The sequence below is a fragment of the Meriones unguiculatus genome, chromosome 19 (genome assembly GCF_030254825.1).
Source record: "Meriones unguiculatus strain TT.TT164.6M chromosome 19, Bangor_MerUng_6.1, whole genome shotgun sequence".
Lineage (NCBI taxonomy): Eukaryota > Metazoa > Chordata > Mammalia > Rodentia > Muridae > Meriones > Meriones unguiculatus.
Genome location: NC_083366.1, coordinates 32327374 through 32354291, shown reverse-complemented (window position 1 = coordinate 32354291; position 26918 = coordinate 32327374). Strand labels below are relative to the sequence as shown.

The 26918-nt window shown below is 41.8% G+C and overlaps 1 protein-coding gene and 2 pseudogenes across 7 annotated transcripts in view; 1 reads left to right on the top strand and 2 right to left on the bottom strand.

Moving 5' to 3' along the window:
- Positions 1-12808, bottom strand: part of LOC132649315 (EF-hand calcium-binding domain-containing protein 5-like) — an 80266-nt pseudogene extending 67458 nt beyond the window's left edge.
- Hecw1 (HECT, C2 and WW domain containing E3 ubiquitin protein ligase 1) overlaps positions 1-26918 on the top strand; it is a 302639-nt gene that overhangs the window by 68019 nt on the left and 207702 nt on the right. The gene's annotated exons all lie outside the window — the stretch shown is intronic.
- LOC110559457 (ADP/ATP translocase 1-like) lies at positions 13946-20555 on the bottom strand (annotated as a pseudogene).

The window sequence follows — 26918 nt, the reverse complement described above, 5'->3', positions numbered from 1 at the left end:
AGGCGTAGAGCTTTGAATTGTGGCACTGGTTTTTATTCTTTCTACTCTGATTTTGTTATGCCAGGTTCACAGGACCCTCAGAGACCACCAGGAGATGACTCAATGCAATTGCAAGAGAGCTTTATTACGAGAGCAATCGAACTTGGGACCCAAGTCTCACTGGCGCAGCAGTAGAGAAGTGGGCCCCCGAGCTCTGAGTGAACAGGATTTTTAAAAGGAAAGTCTGTGAACCAGGGGTTTTCATGGCAGCAAGCAGGGGGGCACAAGCCTTGGCATTACAGAATTGGGTGAAGTTTAGCAGGGCGGGGTGACCTTTTCTGAGGCACATAATCACAATGGCTGAGGCATATAATCACAATGGCTATTTTTCTAAACCATATCTGAAACATTGAGTAGAATTTTCCCACTCAATTCTCAACCGATTCCCATTGATTATTGCCAGGGAGTTTGTCTCTATTTTCTATGAAGCATTTATTCTGTTATATTTCCTGGAGGCTGTTGCTAGGAGAGTTAACTTTGCTTTCTGCCAGGTGTACATTCTATGATATTTCCTGGTACCTGAATTCAGTTCCCAGTCAAGATCTTTATTTCAAAATGGAGTTATATTCAGGCTATCTTAAGCTCTTCAATTTCAAGTCTTAGAAAGGTGTTTTAAATGTTCCCTTCTAAGGGGCTGCTTAATGAAATGGAAAAGTAACTCTTCCTGAAAATTTTTTTCTCAGAAAGGTTGCAACCTGATTCAAATATACAAAACCCCAAAAATAATGTCTAGAGAAAACACTCTGCAGAATACCAGCCACTTATTCTAGGTCTCTCTCATGATTACCAAGACAAAAAGGAGACATTTTCCCTATAATAATTCATCCCTTTTTTTCCTGCAAGGAGAAAATATCAGAGTTGCTGACACTGAGCTGGGAGGAGAGGAAGAGAGAGCAATTGAGAGAGAGAGACAGACAAAGACAGAGGAATGGAGAGGGAGAGAGGGAGAGCGGGAGAGAGGGAGAGAGGGAGAGAGGGAGAGAGGGAGAGAGGGAGAGAGGGAGAGAGGGAGAGAGCGAGAGAGGGAGAGAGGGAGAGAGGGAGAGAGGGAGAGAGGGAGAGAGGGAGAGAGGGAGAGAGGAAGAGAGGGAGAGAGGGAGAGAGGGAGAGAGGGAGAGAGGGAGAGAGGGAGAGAGGGAGAGAGGGAGAGAGGGAGAGAGGGAGAGAGGGAGAGAGGGAGAGAGGGAGAGGTTCTTGTTTTCCACAGGAAATTATAAATGAAAAACAGCCATCATAGCATGCTGGGAGTAGAGTGGCTGTCGGCTGCACCCAAGGGCCCCACTTGGAATGGAACTCTACTTTCAGGAGAGGCTGAAGCAGCCACACTGAAATTGTGATAGAGCGCTCTTATTCTTCAGTCTAAAAGCTGAGAGTTGATATGCTAACACCAACTTCACTGGAGGTATATGGTACTTGAATGCCACTACACCGTGTTAAGAGCAAGATGTGGTGAGCGATGTGTATTCTATCGGCACTTAAGCCCTTATTGTGGTTATGCTCGCCCATCAAAAGGAAGGCCAGAGACTGGCTGAGGGATGGTATACATGCAGGATCTTCTCCCCTGAAAGATCAAATAACTCCAAATGGAAATTTCTGCTTTCATCTTAAGGAAGCAATGTGGTGGTTTAAATGAGAAATGTCTTCCATAGGCTCAGTCATGGGAACACATGAACCCCACTTGAGGGAACTTTTTGGGGAGTTTAAAGAGGTGTGGCTTTGTTGAAGGAAGTATGTCACTGGGGCAATGGAGCCCCGCCCTATTTTGGGTTTACACTCTCTGCTTTATACTTGCAGTTAATACTGTGATTCTCCCAACTTTCTGCTCTGGATGCTTAATGCCTGTTGTCCTGCTGTCTTGCTACTATGCACTTTGACCTTCTGAAACCATTAAGCAAAATAAACTCTTTCTTCTATAAGTTGCTCAATCATGGCATTTTATCACAGCAACTAAAAAGAAGTCAATACCAGAAAGTGGGATCTTGTCAAAAAGAACCTGATCATGTTCTTTTTTAAAAAAAGTAATTACAGTTTATTCACTTTATATCCCAGCTGTAGCCCCCTCCCCCGCCCCCTCCCAATCCCATCTCCCCCCCCCTCTTCTTCTCCTATGCCCCTCCCCAAGTCCAATGATAGGGTAGGTCCTCCTCCCCTTCCATCTGACCCTAGTCTATCAGGTCTCATCAGGACTGGCTTCTTTGTCTTCCTCAGTGAACTGGTAAGGCTGCTCCCCCACTTAGGGGGAGGTTCTGATCCTGTTCTTTTGTGTAGGAATGTGAGAGATTGTGGAGTTTTGGCCTAGGAGAGGAGTTGGGTGCTGTAAGTAGAACTTAAAGTGCTGTTTTAGTAGGAACCTGGAAGATAGTAGTGCTGAGAGCAATGTGAACAATGCAAGCCTAGCTCAAGAGATTGCAGAGAGAAACAACATGAGCATGTTAGCTAGAGACCGTACCATACAGAGAATCTGGCTGCCTCTGCCCTTACCCTGAGAGCATGCCTGAGGCTAGATATAAATGAAGGAACAGAGGAAATTTCAAGACTGTATAATGTTGAGTGTGTAGCATGTTTGTTGTTGATAACGCTTATCATTTGTCATTTAAAACACCACATTTTGGTTTCTTAAGATAAAAATATAAATTTTGCATTTGGATTTATTTGTCCTCTCAGAAAGGAAAAAAAAAAAACATTGAAAAGAAAAAAAAATTCTTCAAACATTTAAAAAAAAAAGGAAATACAAAATGTATGGATTGGAGAGAAAATGAGCACAGGGAAGCTTAATGTTTTAGGCAAGGTTTGTTCTGAAAGAGACAGTATCATTGTTGAAGTGATTGGTGTCATTAGGAAGAGGCTTTCTTGGTGCTGAAACAATAAAAATATTGCCTTGAGGCCAAGGCACTAACTCAGCCTCAAACTTGTGACAGAGAGGCTGAAGCAACAACCAGGCTTCTGCAAATGTGATCCAAGGAGGCAAGGGGGTATCCCAAGCTAGAAGCAAACCTTGGCAATGTCATCTTATGGTGTTGCCTTTAGAGGCATGGAGGATGTGAAAACTAAGGAGTCATGAAGTCTTCTTTTGTAGTTTCAAAGAGCCACTAAGGCCTGTCAGTGTATGGCAGATAAGTCCCTCAGATGGCAGGAGTCCCTTAGAGGCCACTGCTGTGAAAGTAAAGCCTGAGTTGTGCTGGAGACTGAAAGATGTTGGAGACACCTGCCAAGAGCTGTACACAATTAGAGGAACCAGTCCAAGAAGGATATGGATGTTGCAAGCACCAAAGGTGGAGAGACAGAACTAACTAAAGCCTTTGACATGGCCTACAGGTTTAATGTTTGCCCTGCTGGGTTCTGTCTTGATTTGGTCCAGTAGTTACTCACAGTGTCCAAATTCTCTCTTTTGGAATGGTAATGTGTGTGTGTGTGTGTGTGTGTGTGTGCGCGCGCGTGTGTGTCATAGTATGCGGTTTGCTTTTTAATTTTACAGGTTGCAATTAAGATATTACCTTGAGAGCTAGAGAGATGGCTCAGAGGTTAAGAACACTGGCTGTTCTTCCACAGGTCCTGAGTTCAATTCCCAGCAACCACATGGTGGCTCACAACCATCTATAATGAGATCTGGTGCCCTCTTTTGGCCTGCAGGAACAAATGCAGGCAGAATACTGTACAAATAATATAAATAGGATAAGGAACGTGGTGGTTTAAATGAGAAATATCCCCCAATAAGATCAGGTGTTTGAACACTTTGTCCCTTCTTGGCTGTGCTCTTGGCTGTGCTTGGAGTTTTAGGATGTGAGTCTTTGCTAGAGAAAGGATTTTGTTGGCAGGTGGGCATATGCTCTGTTCCCAGTTCACTCTCTACTTCATGTTTGTGATTAAAAGTGTTATCCCTCAGTTTCCTCTTCACCTGTCTGTTGCCATGTTGTCCTTGCCATTATGGATTCTAACACTCTGAAACTCTTATACCAGGTGTCCTGGTCATGAACCTTGAAGAAGTTACATAACATCCAGGTTTTCCAAACAAGAGTCCTTACCTCTGGGTAAAGGAACTTAACACAGAATTAATCACCTAGAAAATAACTTTTATTTCTCGTTCTATTAATCAATCGAAAGGTATACTGTTAGTTATACAGGAAAGCAAGAAATTACCTTTATGGGGCTGGAGTGATGGCTCAGAGGTTAAGAACAGTCACTGTTCTTCCAAAGGTCCTGAGTTCAATTCCTAGCAACCACATGGTGGCTCATAACCATCTATAGTAAGATCTGGTGTGCAGGCAGAATGTTGTATAAATAATAAATAAATCTTAAAAAAAAAAGATAAAATGATTGAAATTCCTTTAAAAAAAAAAAAGAAATTACCTTTTATGGGTAAAATTAATAGAGACTCAATTTGTTTAAACAAACACTTCTATTCTTTTGCTTTTGTCCACACAAGATAAAATAATCAGATATATCCAGTAGCTTGAGCTCTGACTCAAGCTCTGACTCTCTTGAGGCCTCTAAAGGATAAAAGATTATCCCAGCTGTGGGAGCTACTGCTTATTTCCCTACCACTCCTTGTGAGCAGGTTACACTTAGCTTTTACATACGATGTTCCAAAGTTTGAGAATATCACTGTATATAGCTTGGCTCGGTTTGTGTTACTGTATTGAGCCTGCAGAGTACCAAGGTTTGCCACAGTGACTCTCACTCCACAGAGGTTCTGGGGCAAGGTTGATACTGCTCTCCTCTAGTTTCCATTCCTTAAATGGTGAGAGACCGTATGAAGAATGCAATGGCTCCGCCTATTCAGATCTACTTATATGTATTACATCAAATATTTTTGATGTTTTCATTGTACTCACTGCAACTTTAGCTGTAAAATGTCATATAGATTTTCCTAGTGGACATGCCTCCCAGAATTACCTACATAAACAGTCCAGCAGTGTGGGACCTGCCTACTAAGGTCAAAGTCTAACATTTCTGAATAGCTTTTGAGTTCCTCACATTTTTATGGACTCCCTTTCTCAGCAGGGTTCCCTCTTTAGGTGATCTGGGAACTGATCTGGGGAACTCTGAAGGACCATCAGATAGCTCTCAGGGAGATTACAAGCCTAACCCTTTCCTGATAAGAAACCCTTTCAACAAGCACTGGAGGATTCCAGGAAACACCCACCCTATGCTAATGAGATGTCTTGGTGTCTTGACTTTCAGCCAATGATCTTTAATCATCCCTAGAGATCTTCCCTCACCCGTAGGATAGTTAAGTACTACTTTTCCTCTCTAATGATAGGGCTGTGTTACTGTATGTAAATCAAGTATCCCTGGCATTTCTAGCCCCAGCAAATCAAGCCCATTCACACTCAAAACCCTTCCCACTTCCAAAGGTTTATAAGTACCTGATTTCACATAAAATAAACGTGTTATGTGTTACCATCAGCTTTTTACCGTGGCCATCTGAGATTCGTCATTTATTCTGGGGAAGGAAGGGCTCCCCTCCTCTATGAAATTTTGACACTGAACTCCTGGGGCTTGCCTGCTGCTGCCTTGGTCACTTCTGAATCCTGCCTGACTTCGGAGAGCTCAGTGTTGACCAACCACTGTCGAAGCATCTGCCAGTCCTGGACCTGTCTTTTGGCTCACCCAGCCTGTGCCTTACTGGGCCCAAAGAGCCAACTAGGCAAGGGATTTTGCTGCCACCTTTGCATTTAACCAAAAAGCTTTAACTCTGTGGTGTCATCACAGGCTTTTGGAACTCCTGAGTTTCACTGCCGTCTGATACCGGTAATCTCATTTAAAAGAGATAACTGTAACACCAGGTGGAAAACTCATTTCCACCTCCCCTGGTGAGACCTAGGCAGCTTTGCCTAGCCACATGAGCCTTGCCCTGAGCACTCTAGTCATTTCTGAGAGAAATGGGACCTTTGGTCTTGAGGTTCCTCTGTTCCTGCCAGGAAGCCTGGAGGCCAACAGCACCTGGACCACCCTGCCAGAGAAACACACTTCCAGCATGGTGCTCACGCCAGCAGCAGTGGCAGAGGGCACAGAACGATGCAGCAGCATGGGTATAACATGAGACAAAAGCTCTCACCGCATCTTTGCTTCAATTTAGTTCTTCAGCTAGTACTTACTGAGTGTCTGTTAGGCTAAGTGCCTTGTAAGAACATGTGCTTGTCAGTGGGAATAAAGAGGAAAAAAAAACTAGCCATTTGTTCAGGTGCTCCCTTATCTTTTCCTTCCTTTTTAAAATTAGTTCTTTGAGAATATTATAAAATGAGTCTGGCCACACTCACGTCTTCTCTCAGCGCCACCAAACTTTGTGCTCTCTCTTTGTTTTTCACTCATGAAGTCCAATATATTGATGCCTGTATAGTCGCAGATGTGTGGACTTGCATTGGAGTATGGTCAGCCTACTAATGGGCTACACTCTTAAAGAAAACGGACTCTCTCCTCGAAAGTATCAGATGCCAATAGCTCCTTGGCTAGAGGTGGAACTTCATGTCCACTTCTTTCCAATGTGGGATTTGGCCCGACTTGAGCTTGCATGGGGCTTGTATGTGCTGTCACAGTTGCCTTGAGTTAATATCTATAATAGATTCCTTGAAGTCGGGAGGACACTGTTTTCTCATTAATTCACCACCTCAGTCTCTTACAGATATTGTCTCCCTCTTCCACATTGACCTGTGAGTTATGGGAGAAGGGAGTTCAGTATAGACGCTCCACCTCCCCTGGTGGAAGTCTTATTCTCAGTAACTTAGTTATTTATGGATCTCTATGTTAATGACCATCTACTCAAATAGAAGCCTTTTAAATGAAGCTTGAGAGAGAAATTAATCTACAGGAATAACAGTAGGTCATTAGGAATCAGTTTAATAACATGCTCATTTAGCAGAATAATAGTGATAGGTTTTCCCCTAGGGTCTATGACCTGTCTAGCCACAGAGTCTTGGCCCAACAATGGTGCCAAATATGGATTTTCTCATGTGGAGCTGGAGTCAGAAAATGGTTGACTACTCCCATGACACCCATGCCACAATTGTACCAGTAAGCATGTCTTGCCATCTTAGTCATTATTTTATCTTTCAGGGCTCCCAGCTAAGTAACATTGATAATTACTTTCCTACTCTAGTGCACTAAATGAAAACTATCCAGCATGTCTGAAGAATCCAGTGGAGTACCATCTTGGTATCTCTGTGTTCTGTGACTCAAGTACATGGTATTTTAGCATTGTTGTCTTAGCACCAAATCCTGGAAGATAACAAATGGCATTACAGTTGCTTATAATTCTTAGGCTTCATGGGACCCCACTGGCCAACAACTCCAAAGGAGAAAAACCCATTCCTGGAACTGGGCATTTTATTTGTTAGCCCAAGACACTGTTGTTCTGTTATAGGATAACTATATTTTAGGTGTCCTTTTTCTCATAAAGAAGCTTCTACAGTAGTAGGTACACTTCCATATTTTAAAAATGCCTTTAGAATTTCGTATACCTGCATACCATCTCTACACTGCCCTCTCATCTCTCACTCCTAATTAACCCTTCTTGTTCCACTATTTTTGGCCTCTGTGGTTATTCCAAAGAAAGCATATATATATATATATCTAAATATTCAAAGGCAACATTCACAAATGAAAGAAAATGTGTAGCCTCTGTCTTCTGGGTCTAGGTTACCTCACTCAGATGATTGTTTTCAGCTCCATCCATTTGCATTTGAACTATACAATTTTATTTTTCTTAATAGTTAAATAATATTACATGGTGCAAATATACACACATCTTCGTTGGGTATTCATCATTTGATAGTCATCTAGGCTGTTTTTAACATCCTTGTGAATAGAATAGCAATGGACATGGTTGATCAGGTATTTCTATAATAGGCTATTTATCTTTTGAGTGTAAGTCCAAGACTGGTATGGCTGCATCATGTAGTAGACCTATCTTTAGGTTTTGGAGGAACCTTCCCACTGATTCCCACTGATGGATGCACCAGTCTGTACTCCAACCAGCAGTCAATAAGCCACAACTGGAAAGGGTACAGACAGGAGCATCTCTAGGGCTTGCTACTCAGGCAGCCTAGCTACTACACACACATACACAGAGCTCCAAGTCAATCGAGAGTTCTCCGTGTCTAGGGAGTAAGGGTGAGAGTGACACAGGAGGACGCTCAGTATTTCCCTTAGACCTCCTCACAAGTGTTCACGGGTTCCAGCACCACCTCTATGTACACAAATATGCATACGACACACATGCACAAATTTCTCATGTTTTTGAAATTTCAAAAAAGTTGTATTTTAAAGTTGACATTAAGATGTCTCTTTATATGTTTAGCTCCAAAGATTATTATCTTTGTTGAATTAAAAACTGATGTTTTATAATAAAAATTTCTGTCTTGTTTTGTTTGAAAACTAGTCTCACTGTATAGCTCAGGCTGCCTTCTAACTTGTGATCCTCCTGCTTCAGTGTTGCTAGTGCTAGGATTATAGGGATGTGCTACCAAACCCAGCTACAATAAATTTTTAATTAAAAAATTTAATTAAAAATAAACTCAGTGGAATTAAATAATATAACTGCTAGTCACCATCATCAGTTTATACAATATATGTCAAGCTTTGACAGTTGGAGATTCACATTATTATTTTCCTCTAGGTCTTACATTCCCACTACTGAACTTACACTAATATAATAGATTTCTGTGCTCAGATCTCTTATTAATCACTATGTCATACTTCTAAGCCACAAAAATGATTAGAAGTATTGTATTTTAATGTTAAAACTCTAGGTGTCACATGCTCTGTGATATTACATGGGGTAGGTCTAGCCATTATGAGGTATTGTTTGATCGTATTTAAATGTGTATTGCTGGGGGGGGGGAGAAGCATGTATTGTATTACAAGTGAATTCTTTGTCTTATCCACAAGATTTCATTTTTAAAATTGTAATAATAAGTGAAATTCCATTCAACAGAACTGCTGATTGCAGGACACGGCGTACATGCCTATAGTCCAGCATTTGTGGTGCAGAGGCAGGTGGAGGCCTAAAAGTTTCAGACCAGAATGCTGTTGTGGAGACAAGAGAGCTATCTCCTCACATTTCAGGTTCCTGATCTTCCCGGGGGACGCTTCTGGGAGTAGATTTACATCTGGAGGGGTCAGGGAGAGGATTTGTAATTCCAAAGTTTCCAGAATGAATGTTCTGAGAAAATTGAGCTCGAGAGCCTGTTTTCTGGTCTCTGTTGGAACCAACGAAGAATTCTTTCAGCAGCCTTGAGTTCTCTCGGGCAGGCACTTAAGGGGACTGGAGTCAATGCTGGTGTTTGTTGAAGTCTTTGGGTTAACAGAGTGGGGATCCTTTGTGCTACAATTACAGTTTTTCTGCACCAAGGCTGAGGCTTAATGAGGAGCAGACACTCAGAGAAATCTAACAGGAGTTTGGTCAAGCAGAAGGGTTTTGCTCACTGCACAAGCAATTCAAACAGAGCCCCGGCATGATAATAGCATTGTCATTGCAGCTGCTTCAAGTGACTGAGACAACTCAGTTACTTCTCAGTTACTCCTCAGTTCCAAATTGGTCAGCGGACTAAGTCTCTTCTGCACAATTCCCACCCAGGACACATGACACACGTTCTCTCACTCTGATGGAGGTATTTTAAATGCCTAAGACTGTTGGACACCTTGTATCCATCACACAGAGCATAAGAAGATCTGTATACCAAGCACACCTAACTCTCTCCTGGAAGAGTGTTGGTTTACTCTTTCCAACCGTTATGCTTGGTCTGCCCTGTGCCATCTTTTCCCCAGAGACCACAGCACTCTAAAGCTGACATTCCCTAGCACTTAAGGCTATAGCTCCCTTCTAGTCAGTATTTGTTTCCCTTGCAGTGGACTACAATAAGATAATACATCCTTTGGAACTAAAGAACAAACTATCTTCCCTTCTCCCTGGGAAACACATGGTGTAATACTTCCAGTAAGATTCTGCTGTGGACACTTTTAAGAGGGGCTCTACAAGGTCCAATACTTTACTTCAGTGGAATCTGGGGGCAAAGAGTTGATCTTCAGTGGAGCCAAGAGAAGGTATGAAGATGTCCACAACTTCAGGGTTTGGCAGAGAGGAGAGAGAGAAACAGTGCAGAAGGAAGTATTGGGAGAACAACAGCCTCCACTATCATGTCTTTCCTTTTTGGAGGGAGGGGGGTCTTTTACACCTCCTCCTCCTCTTTCTCTTCCTTCTCCTCCTTCTTCCCATTGAGTCAGTCACATTTCCGCTCTCACCTCCTGACTTGAACATAACGTGCTTTAATTCAGTTGATTAAGAGGCACGGTCAGTTCCACAAACACTAAAATTCATTAGTTCCTGTATTGTCCTCTAACACCACAAAGGGCTTTGCAATGCCCAGTCTTCCTTCTCCACCTCCCACGTTTGGGCTCTCTTTACTTCCTCTTTTCTGTACACTTCCAATCCTGATCATATATCATTAATTTTGTCAGTTTATCATTAAAATGAATAAAAGCCCGGGCTAGTTCCTCTGCTTCATATGACTTCTTAATCCAACTTTCTTCTAGATTCAATATTCTCTGGCTGAAATAAGTTTTATGTTATGCAGAGTAGGAGATATCCATTTTTGTTATACCTGAGTCAGCCTTTACTCCTGAATTACAGGCTTGCTAAATACATAATTCTAGACTAACTGTGGTGTTTTCCCTTTGAATGTATTATTACATTATCTTCTGGAGTGCTTTGCTGCTGTGTAAAAGTGAGCTCCTAATTGCTATTACATTTTAGATAATCTTTCTTTTCCTTCAGTGATGTTACAACGATATTATGTCCTACTGATTCATTGTGCTGTGTTTATGTGAAGATTTACTTAGGTTATTCTAGCTGGGACTTACTTCACTGCCTCAGTCTTAGAACATGTCGTCATCTGGAAACACCTAGAGCAAGCCCTTAAACATTACCCATCCTCCATTTATCTGGTTTCTGGACAAACCATTAGTGTTCTTCTACATTTTCATTCTTTTCCCATGCTTCTTTTTTTAAACTTTTATGTTTTTCAGATCTTTATTCTGAGTGCTACATTCTGTTTTTCTTCTACTCCTTCTCAATAGACAAGTCTCTGACATCTAGACTTTCAAACCATTCATTGACCAGATGTTTTGTGGGTCATATTCTTTTCTTCTTTATCAAATCTACTTTTTTTGCCCCAGAGTTGTTTGTTTGTTTGTTTGTTTGTTTGTTTTACCTATTTTACTACTTCCTCCCTTACCTCTCTCAACATTTTAAGGAGATGTTCTTACTATAAATGTTTTGCTAGATTATCTTATCCCTTTTATGTCACGAGGTTCAAAGTCTCCCATTTCTTTGTTGCCAGCTCCCTCATGGTGGTTTTGTCTCACTTTGAAGTCCAAGGTCAGGTGTAGTAGTGCATCAGAAGTGTAGATATTCCTCAAGGTGAAGGCTGTATTTGCATGTTTCTACAATATCAGGATTTGCTAGATAACAAATTCACAGTTTATGTTATATGTCAATTTTTTAACTGCAATTTTCTAAGTAGTCCTGATATTTTTCTTGTAGCTGGCTATTGGCAAACACAAGATATTTTATCTCAATTACTAATATTATCTCAGCTCACTCATTACATATAGTGCAGTAATTATATCTCTTTACATGGATATATATATATATATATATATATATATAGGTTACAGAACGGCAACAAAAGATATATTTTTAAAAAACCCACAGCACAGTTTACAGATGTCTTGCTGGAAATGGAGCCACAGAGCAACACAGGTGCAAAGAGAGCCACTGTAGTGGTTAGCCAAGATGTTCACAATCCAGCTGTCAGCAGGGGCTGCAGAGTCAGAGCTGAGCCTTTCAGCAGGGGTGAATCACACTGAGGAGGTGAGTGCAGGACCAGCTCTTGTCAGAAAAGATGAAGAGATGGACAAGGGGATGGCAATTCCAGTAGGCTGAATTAGCAGTGGGGTACCAGTCAGAGGCTGCCGCCCACGAGACAGTTGGGAAAGTTCTTTACCTGTTGGTCTCTTGACACACTAGGGGTTTAGATCAGAGGTCAGTTAGCGCTATTGCCACCATATTGTTAAGTGTCCTCTTCAAAGGTGTTTATGTGAGAGGATGGTACCCCCCTTTATTTTTTTAGTCTACCATGTTCAATAAGTCTGGAGCCTACTTTTTCTGATATGGTTTTAATATACCCATGTACTCACATGGCTCCAATCTACTCTAATAAACTTATAGACAGCAGCATTATACTTTTAGGAGTAAGTTATTTATCAGAGCCTTGTGGGTAGTGCTAGCCAGGTGTCTGCACTCAGGACAAAGAACAGAATCCTTCTGCATTCGTACTCAAAATGGAGCCAAATGCTGCCAACAGGCAGAGTTACCCCAGGGCACGACACAGTCTGAAGACATGGTTTTACAGAGTATGGATTAACTTAGAGTGGAGAACAAACTGATCTTAAGACGGGACCATGGTCCTGTCCAGAGAGACCATTTCATTTGCCTCTTCTGAGCCTCATGGCATTTACTACTCCATGTCAAATGCTTATTTTCATGTTCAACAGGCTGTGCAAATGTGTTCCTTTCTTCTCGGTGCTGTAGGAACTGTGACTTTTTCTCAGAAGCTTGGGCCTGGGGCACATTCTCTGAGGCAATTCCCAGGATTCTTGGCCTTCTTGGAGCTTCTGTTTCAGTGGCTGATGGGTCAATTTTTCCTAAATTGACAAGTTGACCTTCCAATGCTTCAGACTTCCAGTGGGGAACCTGGGGATCCAATTTCATCTCCCTTCAAGCAAAGCCTGAGTCCTGGATATGAAGCTATGTCAGCTTCTGCCATGCTTGGACTTTCCTGAGAGAGAGAGAGAAGACACTCACAGATGTTACAGTGTCTACTAAGGAGATAGAAATCATCAGCCTGCCCTAAAAAAGAAAAAGTTAAAATGCCTAGAAAGAACTAGAATGAGATGTGCCACCCAGGAAGCAGAATGATGCCTGTCATCACAGCCTGGAGCACATCACGGCCCTCTCCCGTTGGTTGCACCTTTATCCAAGTAGCTTCAGCTTTTAGTTGTTCTTCAGAACTTCTTTAGAGGTCCCTGGAACCTCTGTAGGTATTGGACTTGATTATCTGCACAGAATAGTATTCCTTGTTTAGCATTTGTACATCTTTGCACGGCCTATGGCCGCATTAGCAGTGGGAAGCAGGAAAGATCGCACGTCAGCTTAGCTTCTCTATCTGTGTGAGGCTCAGATTGTTTTAGGAAGGCAGTGCAGCAGTGACCAGACTATTAATTAATTCATTGAACAGGTGTGATAAGCTGGCTTCTGTTTGCTGTGGGAATCTAAATGTAAAATACATACAATGAAGCATTTTTCTGAGGTATTCCTTATGGTCTAGTTTTATTCAGACTATCTGACTGACTCCTCCTGCCTGTGATACACTGACACAGACTCTGACATGGAGTCTGACCTACAGACTTGATAAAGACTGAAACTGCCCTGTCTCCACTGTTAGCTTACAAGCAGAGTGTTCTTTGCCACAAAAGTCCTTAGTCAGGGACTCTTCCCTCTCTCCTTCCTTTCCTCCTTCCCTCACTCCTGTAACAGATTGGAGTTAGGAAGAAGCCTGCTTTCTGTCCTGTTATGTTTTTGTATTGAGTAGTCTTTATGAATGATTCGCATTCAGTTACTTTTTTCATAAGCAGTTCTTTAATTGATTAATTGAATGGTTGTGATAAGCTGGCTTCTGTTTGCTGTGGGAATCTAAATGTAAAATAAATACAGTAAAGCATTTTTCTGAGATATTCCTTATGGTCTGGTTTTATTCAAGATCTGTCTTTCTACTATCCTAAGAATAGTCTGTCTGTGAACTCATGAACGAAGTCCATTGTGAGCCAGTGAACCCGAGTTTTGATTACATTAAATGTATTTGTTGATCTCATCATACAACGCCAATACAAAAGCACCATTCAGGCCTCTCAGTGCATTGGACTAGGTATTTTTGAAGAAAGTGTTGGCTCTTTCCTCTTCTGCAATCTTTCTCCAGCAATCAAGTGTCCCTTATACATAATTTCAGCACCTTTCCAGCCATACTGCATCACCACCCTAGGAGAAAGAGTATAAAATGGATAGGACATCAGCCTTGCCACTTCCCTCACCCTCTAGGCAATTATCCAGCTCACAATAAGCTGTACATTCTAGGGTCTAGAGCATCCCCTTGGCAGTGTCATAGACTCCAAAGGCAGCTCCTTAGATGGTGATGCCTGAGATAGAGACAAAGAAACCCTGGTAGAGACCCTTCAGGCCATCAGACTTGATGATTTGGTGAGACAGTCCATTGAATGCATGCTGGGAAGATCCCTTGCCCACGCAGGTGGCCAGCCTGGTCCTAGCAGAGTTCAGAGGGTGGGCAGAGTGGAGAGAAAGAGCCCCAGATGCCTCACCGGAAGCCAAGTTACTAGCAAAGTAGTGCCAAAACTGTTTATTCTGATCCATGCTCATGCCCCACAGGAAGATCTGCTTGAACATGACCCAGATGGCAAAGTTCATAGCTTGGGTGAGGAAGTACCAGATCACATTGGCCAAATTAGCCCACCAGCAGGAGAGAAAGAAAGCCCTGTTCCTTGGAGATTCTCACAACACAATCTGTGATGCCTTTGTGGTGTTTTTCTGTACCGATCTGTTTGCTGCCATGATGGATCTTCAGCAGGAGTTTGTGCCTTCACAGGACCATAGAAGCAGCAATTCCACCTTCCCAGGGTTCTAAAGAAAGCTCAAAGCCTGGATCCCCCATCCTGAGAGCTTGGTCAAACACAGCCTGAAAGGAGGAGCACCCATCCTCTCTCCTACCCCCAATTCCCACCCTCACCCCACCATGGGCACTGTCTCTGTCTCTGAGCAACACAAAGGGGCCCTGCTTTCTGTTTTGATTTGTTTTGTTCTGTTGTATTTTTGAAGCATATGCCACTACGCTGTCAAGGCTGGCCTTGAACTTGCTGTGATCCCCTTGCTTCTGCTTCCTGAGTGCTGGGTTTACAGGTTTGTGCCACCATGCAAAACTGTTCTTTATATTCTTTTTCTTAAATATGTATTTGTCTTACTTTACTTGTGAGTTCTCACATGTATGTGTGTGTACTGTGGGCATGCCTGGTGCCTACTGAGGTCAGAATGGGGCACCAGGTCCCCCCGAAACTGGAGTTACTGGAATTTATGAGCCTCACAATGTGGGTGCTGAGATTTGAACTTCTGTCTTCTGTAAGGGCAGCAAGTGCTCTTAACTTGCTTAATGAGCCATCTCTCCAGCCCCTTCTTTGTGTTTTTTTGTTTGTTTGTTTGTTTGTTTTTTAGTGTACGAATAAAAACTGGGGTTGGATGATGGTTTTTGTAACCAAGATGCAACTGGGTAGGACTTAAAGAAGATATAGAAGGAAGAAGCCAGGTGTCTTTCCACAGCCAGATGACGAGATCAATAAGTTATTTGGGTGAGAAGAATGGAGGGGACATGTTTAAATGCTGGCAAGATTCATGAGAGATTAGCAAGAGGAGAGGTCAGGAGTTAGCACAGAGTGAAAGTAGAGGGCAAGACACTCATGTCTACCACTAGGTTTTCTGCCATACACAGCTCTGCTGTGTCTCCATTAAGTGATGCACTGACTCTGTCAGGAGAGAATTTTAATGCAGAGAACCATGATTCTATGTAACTTTCAATTTGACTCAAAAGGATGGACAGAGTTGAATGTGGTCTGAAGTCACCTGCTTCTTGGCTTTTGACTTTGAGGCCCAGGCAGCTCCCTAATCTACCTGGACATTGTGTGAAGTATCTTCTTCCACAAAAGGCTCACAGCAGCCCACCATGCTGGCTACACCAGACTTCGGTAATCAGTGAATCTTTCACCTGGAGAAGTTTCACAGAAGTCGTGTCTTTTGTCACTGATCAGAAGAAGTTATAGAATAGGTAAATGAAGAATAAGAGTAGGATGATTTTCAGACCCTGGTGGGAGTCTGGAAGAATGTTAGACAACTCAGGTTACTGGGAGACAAGTTTTAAGCATGCTCAGAAAAAGCTAGTGGAGGAGGTTAGAAAGGTGTGTGTGTGTGTGTGTGTGTGTGTGTGTGTGTGTGTGTGCTGAAAATAAAGATGGAAATTCCAGCCTGTAGCCTTTACAGTTTTCTGTGAATCAGGCCTATCTGGACAGACCTAAGCAGTTCTTATCATTTAACTATAATGCCACCATTTTCTTCTTTTACTGAATAAGCTAACCCTGTGAATGTTTATTTGTAATTGCTCTGTACCTGGCAAACAGGTAAATGCTAGCATTTACAGGAATCATTAGTATTGGTTGGTTAGTTCTCAAAGGACTCATGCTCTCACAAAGCAGTGGTCTTCCTATTACTGTGACAAGGCATCTTTGGAAGAAAGAAAGTTTTTATATCAGTTACTTTTTACTACTGTGATAAAACATCATGACCAAAATAAGTTCTAGAAGGAAGAGTTTATTTGGGCTTATGGTTCCAGAAGGATATAAGCCTATCTTGGTGAGGAGGCATGCAGCAAGTGGCAAGCATGGCTGCTAGAACAGGAAGCTAAGAGCTCACATCCTTAAGAGCATGTAGCAATCAGACAGGAAGAGAGCTAACTAGTAGTGAAAAGAGGCCTTTAGCTGTCAAAACCTGCCTCCAATGACATACTTCCTCCATTAAACCTCCCCAAATAACACTGTCAACCCAAGACCAGGTTCTGAATACCTGAACTTATCAGGGGCACTCCCATGCAAACCACTACACCCTTCTAAAGGATACCCAAACATGGGTGTATTAGCTGGATGCTCTTTCAAACTTTCGACTTCTGTTTACTCTTTTCTAAAATTGATCTGATCAATTAGATTTGTATTCGCTCTTCACAAAAAGGATACATTCTTTTCTATCTTAAATTTGAACCAAGTGCATTATCCACAGGGTCTAATACTTCACAGGCATCTTAATAAAGAGGAAATCCTCTTCAAAAATAATTGTTCAAGGTATCCTAAATGTTTGCACTTCGTGCTTTGCATATTTCTAGAGAAATGAGGCATGGTGTTCAAAAGGGAATGCTTTGGTGTACATATCTGGATGCTCTAAAATTGATTTTTGTTTTAATCTTACTACGTTATATATTATGAATTTAACACAAATTTCCATTTTTTCCCTGATATTTCTGATCATATTTGTGTCTTTGATACATTCATTTACACAGTTTTTGCCATTTTTATTATCACTTATTACAATCTATTCACTTTGAATCCCAAATGTAGCCCTCTTCCTCATCTCTTTCCAGTCCCTCCCTTTCCCCCTCTCCCTATGCCCCTCCCCTAGTCCACTGATGGGGAAGTCCTCCTTCCCTGCTATTCGACCGGAGCCTATATTTAAACTGAGACCAGAGTTTTTCCTAACAACAACAACAACAACAACAAAAAACTCTGACTGAACTAATTCTGATAGAACAGTAGGCTCATTCTACTGTTCTTGGTATATATTTTCTGTAAACAGAATGATGAACTCTGTTCAAGATTATGTTAAAAATATACTTGAGGTTAGTTAACATTAAATGAAGTCATTTAAAATGTTATATGGGAAAAGTGAAGGAAGGTGGAAGTAGCTCAAGAGTTTATCAATGTGCAGGTTTAATTACAGATTCCCTGACAAAGCATGTAAGCATTCTCTGTCCCAGAAAGTGAAGAATTCTGGAACGAGGTACAGAACTTTGCCTTAAGACAGCTGTTCTGAAGGGCCTCACTTTTATCTGCTGAGACAAGACCTAATTAATTTATGTATTGATTTACAAATCATCACAAATGATTTTACAATGAATGACTTCTACCAAAATGACGTGTTTGTTTTCTTTGGACCATCTATTAATGTTAATAATGTCAGCATGAGGGCAGAGAGGAGGAAAAGGACTAACCAAGATTAAACTGTGTATCAAAAGCCATAAGGAAATCTGTCACCTATTAAGCTAATCAAAAATTAAATAGAAGATAGATAAATTTTAAAACTCTTTTCGAGAATTCCCTTTTTATTTCATTTATTTATTTATCACAATTTATTCACTTTTTATCCCAGCTGTAGCCCCCTCCCTCATCCCCTCCCAATTCCACCCTTCCTCCTTCTACTCCTTCCATACCCCTCCCCAAGTCCACTGATAGGAGAGGTCCTCCTCCCCTTCCCTCTGATCCTAGCCTATCAGGTCTCATCAGGACTGGTTGTATTGTCTCCCTCCGTGGGCTGCTAAGACTGCGCCCTTCTCAGGAGGAGATGGTCAAAGAGCCAGGCACTGAGTTCATGTCAGAGACAGTTCCTGATCCCCTTACTTGGAGACTGAGCTGCCATGGGCTACATCTGTGCAGGGGGTCTATGTCCTCTCCATGCATGGTCCTTGATTGGAGTATCAGTGTCAGAAAAGGCCCCTGGGCAGGGATTCTTTTTGAGAATTTCATGCATACATGAGTTCTATATTTACATGATTTCCATTGTTCTTGCCCCTTTCAACTCCTTTCATGCCTCTGCTCCTCTGAAACTCATGATTGTTTCTCGAATTATTGTTACATACATGTTTATTATTGTTACATACATTATTACATACATTGTTTTATATCTATAATACAGTAACATATTATTTAATATATATTAATACATTATATTAATTATATATTTTACTAAGATTTTTCTGGTGCTCTATGTGCATGTGTTTAGAAATGGCTACTTGCCTTTTATTAAGGTTTTATATTTTACTCTTACTTATTTTAATAGCGTCCACGAGGTTCCTGGATCAGTGGACAGATGTTGCAGTAACAATTTTATTATCATTTCCCCGAACCCATGGGATGATGTGATAAGAACCAGATATTTTCTTTACGTTTGTGCCACTGAGAAGAAACCCTGATATTATCACTCCTGTAGCCTGTGTAAAAAGCTGCTGGCTTCCTCCTCTCTGAGGGTGCAAAAAGAAACCTCTATGGAGAGAGGGAGTAAACAGAAAAAGCCTGGGCTGACCATATCTATAAACTTCATATCCTGTCAGAAGTCTCTATCTTCTGGACAGTAATCAATCACCTTTAAGCAAGGTGGCTCGGAAATTGCCCGTTTTATCTGGTCATGATCACTGCAGGCCTTCTGACAGCCTCTGAGCTTTCATTTCACCCTTCTTTGGTTCACAGGAGTTCAATTCTCATAAACGCAGTAGAGCTTGAAATGTTTGTAGTGGTACAATGAACAAAATAGAAACTGAGATGCTCATAACGGAAAGAGCAAATTTAGACAGAGATGTGGTCACAGATTCTAGTTTCTGGCACAAGAAACATTCTGCTTGATGTCTCAACAAACAGGTTTCACAGCAGGTAGGAAGATTAGCAGGAAAGGAGCAGCCAACCTCCTCGCTTGGCTAGAGCTCCTGAGACAGAACTATGTCGGAATAAGCCAAGGTTAGCAAGATTTTCAAATTTCAAGGCAGCCCTGACAGTGAGCTCCCTCTCCTGTCCACATTTCCATTCAAAGTATCACTGTACGCTATCCCACTGTAATTCTATCATGGTCACATCTAGCTTGGGTTCTTAAAAGGGCTCCCAGATTCCTCCTTTGCTTTCCTTCTGGTGTGTTCTGAAAGCATCAGCTGGACTCGAGATGTTTGATGCTGCAGATCATTTCATATTTACTCAGGCATCTTCAACAACTCCATACCTCATATGTGGCCACTGTTGCCCTTCCAGTAACCGAGCCTGCCATGCTCTGTCCTCTGGTTTTAATTCTAGCTTTGTTCCCTACTTCTCTTTCCTTTCTTCTATTTGGTCTGGCTATGCTGGCCTCCCTGCCTTTTCTTAGGAAGCTCACATGCTCTTCTACTTTGGGACACCTCTGCTTGCTATTCCCGGTGCCTGAAGTTCTCCTTTGGACATGCATCCGTACTTCCTTTCCTTTCTTCCTGTCTTTACTTGAAGTTTCCTTATCTTTGACATTTTTTTCCCCTGCAAATTCATGGAAATTTCATCTTCTAGTCACAGCTGAAAGCATTGATTTTTAACTCTTATTGAAATGCCCTGCTCTTGAAGAAGGCATAATAGAAACTGAGTTGTTGCACAGAAAGCTAAGGATGGAAGAGGGTAAGTTCAAGGTTAATCTGAGCTGCACAGACAAGTCCTGTCTCAAAAAAAAAAAAAAAAAGAATTCTCATTCACTTGGTTTAAATGTTGCTCTCTCTTCTCAAGCCTAAGCTCTGCCCCTAGGGCTTAAAATCCATAATGGTCATTATGTATGTCATATCTTGTCTACCATACCAGAAAGTAATTGAAAATCCCCCTTCCCAAGGGTCACTGGAAGGAACAGATTCCTAAGAAAGGAAAACAAAAATTAGAAGTCAGCTGACACTTTGTGATAGTCTGGGCCTCTCAGCACAGCCTTCCACCTGATCTTGTTGGCATAAGTTAGCTAGTCCTCAACAAACTGGGTCAGTAATGGGATACTTTTCACTTACCACAGAATTACGTCCTGGTAAGTCCATGCTAACTTAAAAGTATGGCAAACAGAAAATGCATTACTACATCAATCATACTAAAAACCGTTTTAGCACTATCAGGGATTCACCTTCAAAATCTTGTGACTGAGTCTACTATTTCACTGCCTGTTGTCAATAGATAGTATTAAATTACTGTATCAATAATGGGACAGTTGAAAGAGATGCTGAAATCAGTACCAAAAAGGCTTTACCTACAGGCACAGGTAAGCCCACATGTTTTGCATAATTCTGCCTTATCATATCACTCATTGTACAAAGAAAATGTTTTGATGGTTTGTCACTAAATCTTTTTTTAATAAAAAATCACCCTGGGACTATTATTATTCTGATAAGACAGCTATGTTTTCAACCTATTCAAATATAGAGTTACTTATGATGGTTTTCTCACCAGATGTCCTGTAGGTGAAAAAGAAAGCATTCCTGGGTTATTGACACTGAGTCACCGGCTCTGAGAGGATGGGCATAGCAAGGACTGTCCTTAGCTCATGGTCATGATCATGACACAGGTTACCGGATGCCTTGCAGGATCAGCTTAGTTTTACCTTCCATCCTGATTTTGTGTCTCCTTTGCCCAGAACTGGAGTCTGAGGCATAAAGTAGAAGGAGAAAGAGGACTGCATCCCTGAGTTCTCATGTTTATGTCTCCTGACTGTGGAGTTAGAGCTGTCCCTCTAAGAACAGACTAATGACCTTCAGAACCTATTGTTCCCAGGACTAATGAGGGTCCATCAAATTGAGACAAGATTGCCAAATGGAAAAGGAACTTGCAAGCTTTAAGTCAACATCTTTATTTCCTTCTTTGTATCATTTTCCAGTTATAGATGCGCTCAATAAGTAGAGAAATATATGAATACACGAACAATTTAAATATATGAATAAATGAATATTTTAAAAAGAAATAGCCTACGAGCTCTGCTGCTAAGTCCAGTCCCTTCAAATAAAGCTGGGGCCTGTTTTCCGCAGCACATTTTTTTTCTTTAAGTTTAACTGAGGTGATCAGTAACAGTGAAGGGGCTTGATAATTTGGAAGCATTAGATGACTTATAGGAAATATGTCACTAGGGGCTAGATCATGAAGAAACTTCCCCTGAAGGAAAAAAAAAAACTCAAAGACAATCATATCATAAACTTATATCATAGTGAATTCTACTGAAAATATTATAGTATTAAGAGGAGATAATGAAAGAAAACATATTGGGACAAATGAGATCCATACAACCTAAGCAAAGCTGAAGGGTAAGTCAGGCTGTCACTCTTTCCCATGGGCCGTCCATTCCTTTTGTCACACTGATGCCATCAGTGGAAGAGAACTAGTGAAAAACACGGACATTTCTTAGGATCTTGAGACAAAAATAGTTTTATTACGATAGTCAGTGTGGTTTTCTCATCTCTAAGAAAAAGAAAAGTTCTGAGACCCATTCAGAATCACGCAACTGAGCTTTGCCTGATCTTCCACCCAAGCCTGGTGCCATCCACGTGGAGTTTCCCACATGGGAGAGTTCATGGGCAAGGTATTCCTTCTTCCATGCAGCTGGTTGCTGCACCCATCAGCAAATGCATGCCAGATGGTGAATCCTAAGCTAGGGTCTTTCACCGCAGACAGAGGAGGAACTCCTGGGAGGGGGTGTAGTTGGGGTCACTGCCCCTTGATATCTCCTCCTGGGAATCAGCAGACCCTAGCTGTCCAGCAACCATACTTAGGATAACATAAAATAATCAATGTTTTTCATTACAGTCTTTTGTGAGGAGTGACCTGTGGGGTGACCTATTCTCTCCCTTAAAAAAAAAATTACTCTACCTTACAGCCAAACATTGAGCGACACATAGAGAGTCTTGTAGAAAAGTGGGAGGAAAGAGAAGAGAACCTGGAGTTGACAGATGCTTCACAAGACCAACAGAGCCAACTAACCAGGGCCCACAGGGGCTTGCTGAGACTGAAGCATCAAGGACCATGCAGGAATTAGACCTAGATGGTCTATGAAGATGTAGCAGATGAGCAGCTTAGGCTTCATGTAGGTCCTCTAGTAAGGGTAGTGGGGGCTGCACTGAAAACAGACTCACTTGCCAGTTCTTAGATCACTTCCCCCTGGCAGGACTGCCTTCACAGGCCACATGAAGAGGACATGCTCAGTCCTGATACAATTTGATAAGCTGGGCTAGATGGGGAAGGGAGCTCCCCAAGGGGAGCTGGGAGGGGGAGAGTGGGAGGGTGGGACTTGGAGGGGAGAAGGGATAGGGCTACAACAAGGATGTAAAGTGAATTTAAAAAAAAAAAAAAAGAAATTTACTCTAAACTGGAAACCATGACTTTCTTCAAAAACGGGATTATGAAGACTTCTCATCATATTCCTTGTCTCCTATATAGCTTGGAGTTTTAAACAGAAAATATACATTTGTTTCTATAATTCATAAAACATTTAAGTGTTCAATCTTTTATATTAGGTCATTAGCCTTTTTAAAGATGAACAGTGTCTCACTATGTAGCTCTGCCTGTCTTGGAACTTTCTATGTATACCAGGCTAGTCTTGAACTTACAAGATCTGCCTACCTATGCCTCCTCGGTGCTTACTTTAAAGGCATATGTACCATGCCCAGTTTTCTAGCCTTCATATGTTTCCTATCTATGAATGATCTTGTCTTTTATTCATGTAGCCCATGGATAATATTTTTGCCTGGTTTCTTTGATTTATTATAAAAATCATATCTTTTTTGCTGACCTAGTAGCTACAGCTAATCATCAGACCAGCAAAGATGATACTAGCACCTTTCAGCACTCATAAATAATGACAGAGCCAGCCAGAGGAATGACTGATTTTCAGATACTGGAGAGGATGGCAGGAGCTCTGGGAAACAATGGAGGGGTATTGGTCAGGACCCATCACAGGGCAACCTTGGGAAGGGCTGCCCAAGGTTGTAAGGCTGCCCCCTTCCTGTGTCCGAGGTGTCCTCAGATCTGTCCCACTAGAGTTTACAGAGAGCTTGTGAAATGTGCTCCAATTGTGTTTTCCCAGGCCATACAACTCGAGTTAGACAAGGAACTGAATATAGTTGTGCTTTTAAAGAAGTAATTGACTGGGCAGAGTGCAGGGAATCTTATGAAAGAAGGGGGAGATAGGAAGACCTGGAGGAGCTCCACAAGGAGAGCAACAGAACCAAAGAAATCTGGGCACAGGAGTCTTTTCTGAGACAATATTCCAATCAAGGACCATGCATGGAGATAACTTAGAACCCTTGCACAGAGGTAGCCCATGGCAGCTCAGTATCCAAGTGGGTGCCCTAGTAAAGGAAACAGGGGACTGTCTCTGACATGAACTCAGGGGCTGGCTCTTTGATCACCTCCCCCTAATGGGGGAGCAGCCTTACCAGGCCACAGAGGAAGACAATGCAGCCAGTCCTGATGAGACCTGATAGACTAGGGTCAGATGGAGAGGGAGGAGGGCCTTCCCGCTCAATGGACTTGGGGAGGGGCATGGGAGTAGATGAGGGAGAAAGGAAGCATGGGATTGGGAGGGAATGAGAGAGGGGGCTACAGCTGGGATGCAAATTGAATAAACTGTAATTAATATAAAAATTAAAAAAAGAAATAATTACCTTAGCTTCAGGATATTTACAAATGAAACTTTCTTCACACATTGGACTATTTGCTATGTGACTTTAAGAAGGTGACAAACCAAAGAAAACGTCTGTCAAGTCCAGTTTGATAAACAGATGAGTTTTGTAGAATTGCTTACAGGAACTTGGGTGGTTCATGGGCAGCTCCACTACCTCAGAGTCCCACCCCCAAGTCAACCATCTAACTCCTGTGTCCAAAGCCACACGCAGCTGGGGCCAGAGAGACTGAAGATCAGAATCTCAGATCCTCCCTTCCCCTTTCAGGATGATATATTGAAGCTTCATCACCATTGACATAGTTATTTACTATACTGTCTGGGTTATTTTATTGTCCTAACTGTGAATGAACCTTTCCACACTCCACTACAGCTGATCAGCTAAATGATGGTCTTATCATACCAGTAAAAAACACTACTTTCTACTCCCCACCCCATGCTCTAGTTTTACAGATTTTCAACACCCTCTTCCATAATGTTGTTGCCCACGGGATATGGAGTAGAGTGTTGGCTCCTTTTCTACCCAGGATGAGTAAACTTTTTAAAAATCTTTCTTGCCAAAAACACGATACAGTATTGTCATGTGATATCTTGGGGTTTGCAATTCTTTGCATTCATTCACAGTGGTCAGGCTAGTTCCGTTATCGCAGAAATAAACAGCTGTGCAGATCTGGGTGAAGGTAACGAGTAGAAACACATATTTGGTTCCTTTTGCATAGAAAGCTCACTTGGCTCCCATGTGATCTCTTAATTTCCTTAGGCTGTAGCTTATTGTTAACAGAAGGGTCCATCCAGGTGTTACCTTTAGGGGAGTAGGAGATTTCTAGATATCTAGCTGGATTGTTCTCCATCCCCAGGCACTTTCTCTACTTATGCTCCTATGCCTCTTCTAGAATCAACTTTCCAGGTTAAACAAGTAGTAAACTATAAGAAGCAGTTTGTAGTAAAAATTTAATGTGAAACATAGCAAAACCCTTACTAGTAAGTGCTTTTTAACATCACATTTAATGTGAATGGTCCTTTTCCCCTCCGGTTTTACTCTCTTGTATGTGTTCAAATAACTGGATTAACAGTGGTTTCAGGATAGTGTATTACTGCGGTTGGGGTCTAGGTGTTTTCAGGTCCTTGGCTTCCTTATGAAAAGAATTGAAATAAAGGTACACAGAGATTACAAAGTATCAAGCAAAATGTATTCAAAAGCAGAGTCGTGGAAGGAAATATGTGGTCAATAGTGAGAGGGGGTCATACGGCGAGGGTGTTCAAGGCCTCAGGTGGTGTTAGGACTTTGTTTATGATGTTCATGTATGACTCCTGTCACTAGAGGGTATGGTGAGCCAGCTTTTCTATTTTGATTGTCACTGAAGGCATATAAGATTATTTTTCTACTGTCCATGTCCCTTTCCACCGTGCATCCGATTTTAATTATATGCACACCTGATTGTGCACCAGCAGAAGATGGTAAAGGTATTTTTTTTTTATTAAAAGTTCACCAAGACACACTATTTTAATTGCATTTGCACCTAAGACCAGAGCAGAAGTGCTCCTTTGCTTTCCTACCAGATATGCCTAGGAATAATATTTGAATAGAAACTCTCCATGCTTGGTGGTTGTCAAGGAGAAGAGGAGCTTATTTCACTGTTCAGAGTCAGGTATCCTTGGAACTCAGTGCGGGTGGGTTGTCCTAGGTTGCTTGATGCACTATTGTCACAGGGGTGTATGCACAGCTCAAGCCAGGTAGAGTTACAAATTGCTATTCTCTCTGCTTGCCTGGATCAGAGTGAAACAAAATTCTCCTTTTATATGATTTTAAATCTAGTCTATGGGGGAGGAGAGATGGCTCAGGGTCTAAGAACATTTGCTGATCTTCCAAAGGACCCTGAATTCAGTTTCCAGAACCCATATCAAGTGCATTACAACCATCAGCATCCAGAGGACCAGATTCTTCTGGTCTCTGTGGGTGTCCAGACTCTCTTGTGCTATCATGCAAATTAAAAAAAAATAATAAAATATTTGAAAATCTAGCCTGTGAGTTCCTTAAAGATTTAGACAGCCCTGGATGTCTAATTCTTCGTCACATTCTTGTGGGTATTGTGAGAATACCATTGTTATAGTGGGGTTTTTTGTTTGTTTGTTGGTTGGTTGGTTTTTTTGGCGGGGGGAGTGGATTCAGAAATAAGATATGCAAGATGATGTGAGCCAGGCAGCAGGTTTATTGTATGTGTTGATAGGCACAGACTCAGCAGACGTCCATGTGTAGCCTGAGTCCCACGCTAGTTAAACCAAGCATTTACACCTTTTCCGTACCCTTCATTGCTCCTACCACACAGCAACCAAAAGTGACATATATTTTGATTAGGCGTTTTATGCTTGATTAATAGAGTTTGATAAATTGCCCCGTAAACAGAAATTTTTTTCCCTAAGCAGCAGGATTTGCCACAAGCCATTTATAATACGAACAGGAGAGAGGAGGAATTTGGTCACAGAGGAAAGATAATGAGCTACCACGGTGGGAGGCAGGGTAGAGTCCTGACTGGCCTGTTACAGGTGTTTTCTATTAGCTTCTCGGGACCCCTGCTACAACAGGCGCCATGCTAGGTACACAAGGTGATAGTCCCAAGGGTGGAAAAACTCCGATGAGGGTAAGAACCAAAGATTATCACAAAGGAAGGACCAATGGAAACCGACGTCAGGCAGAGGGAGAACCATGTGCCTTTTAGCAATGTAACATTCCCTGTGAGAA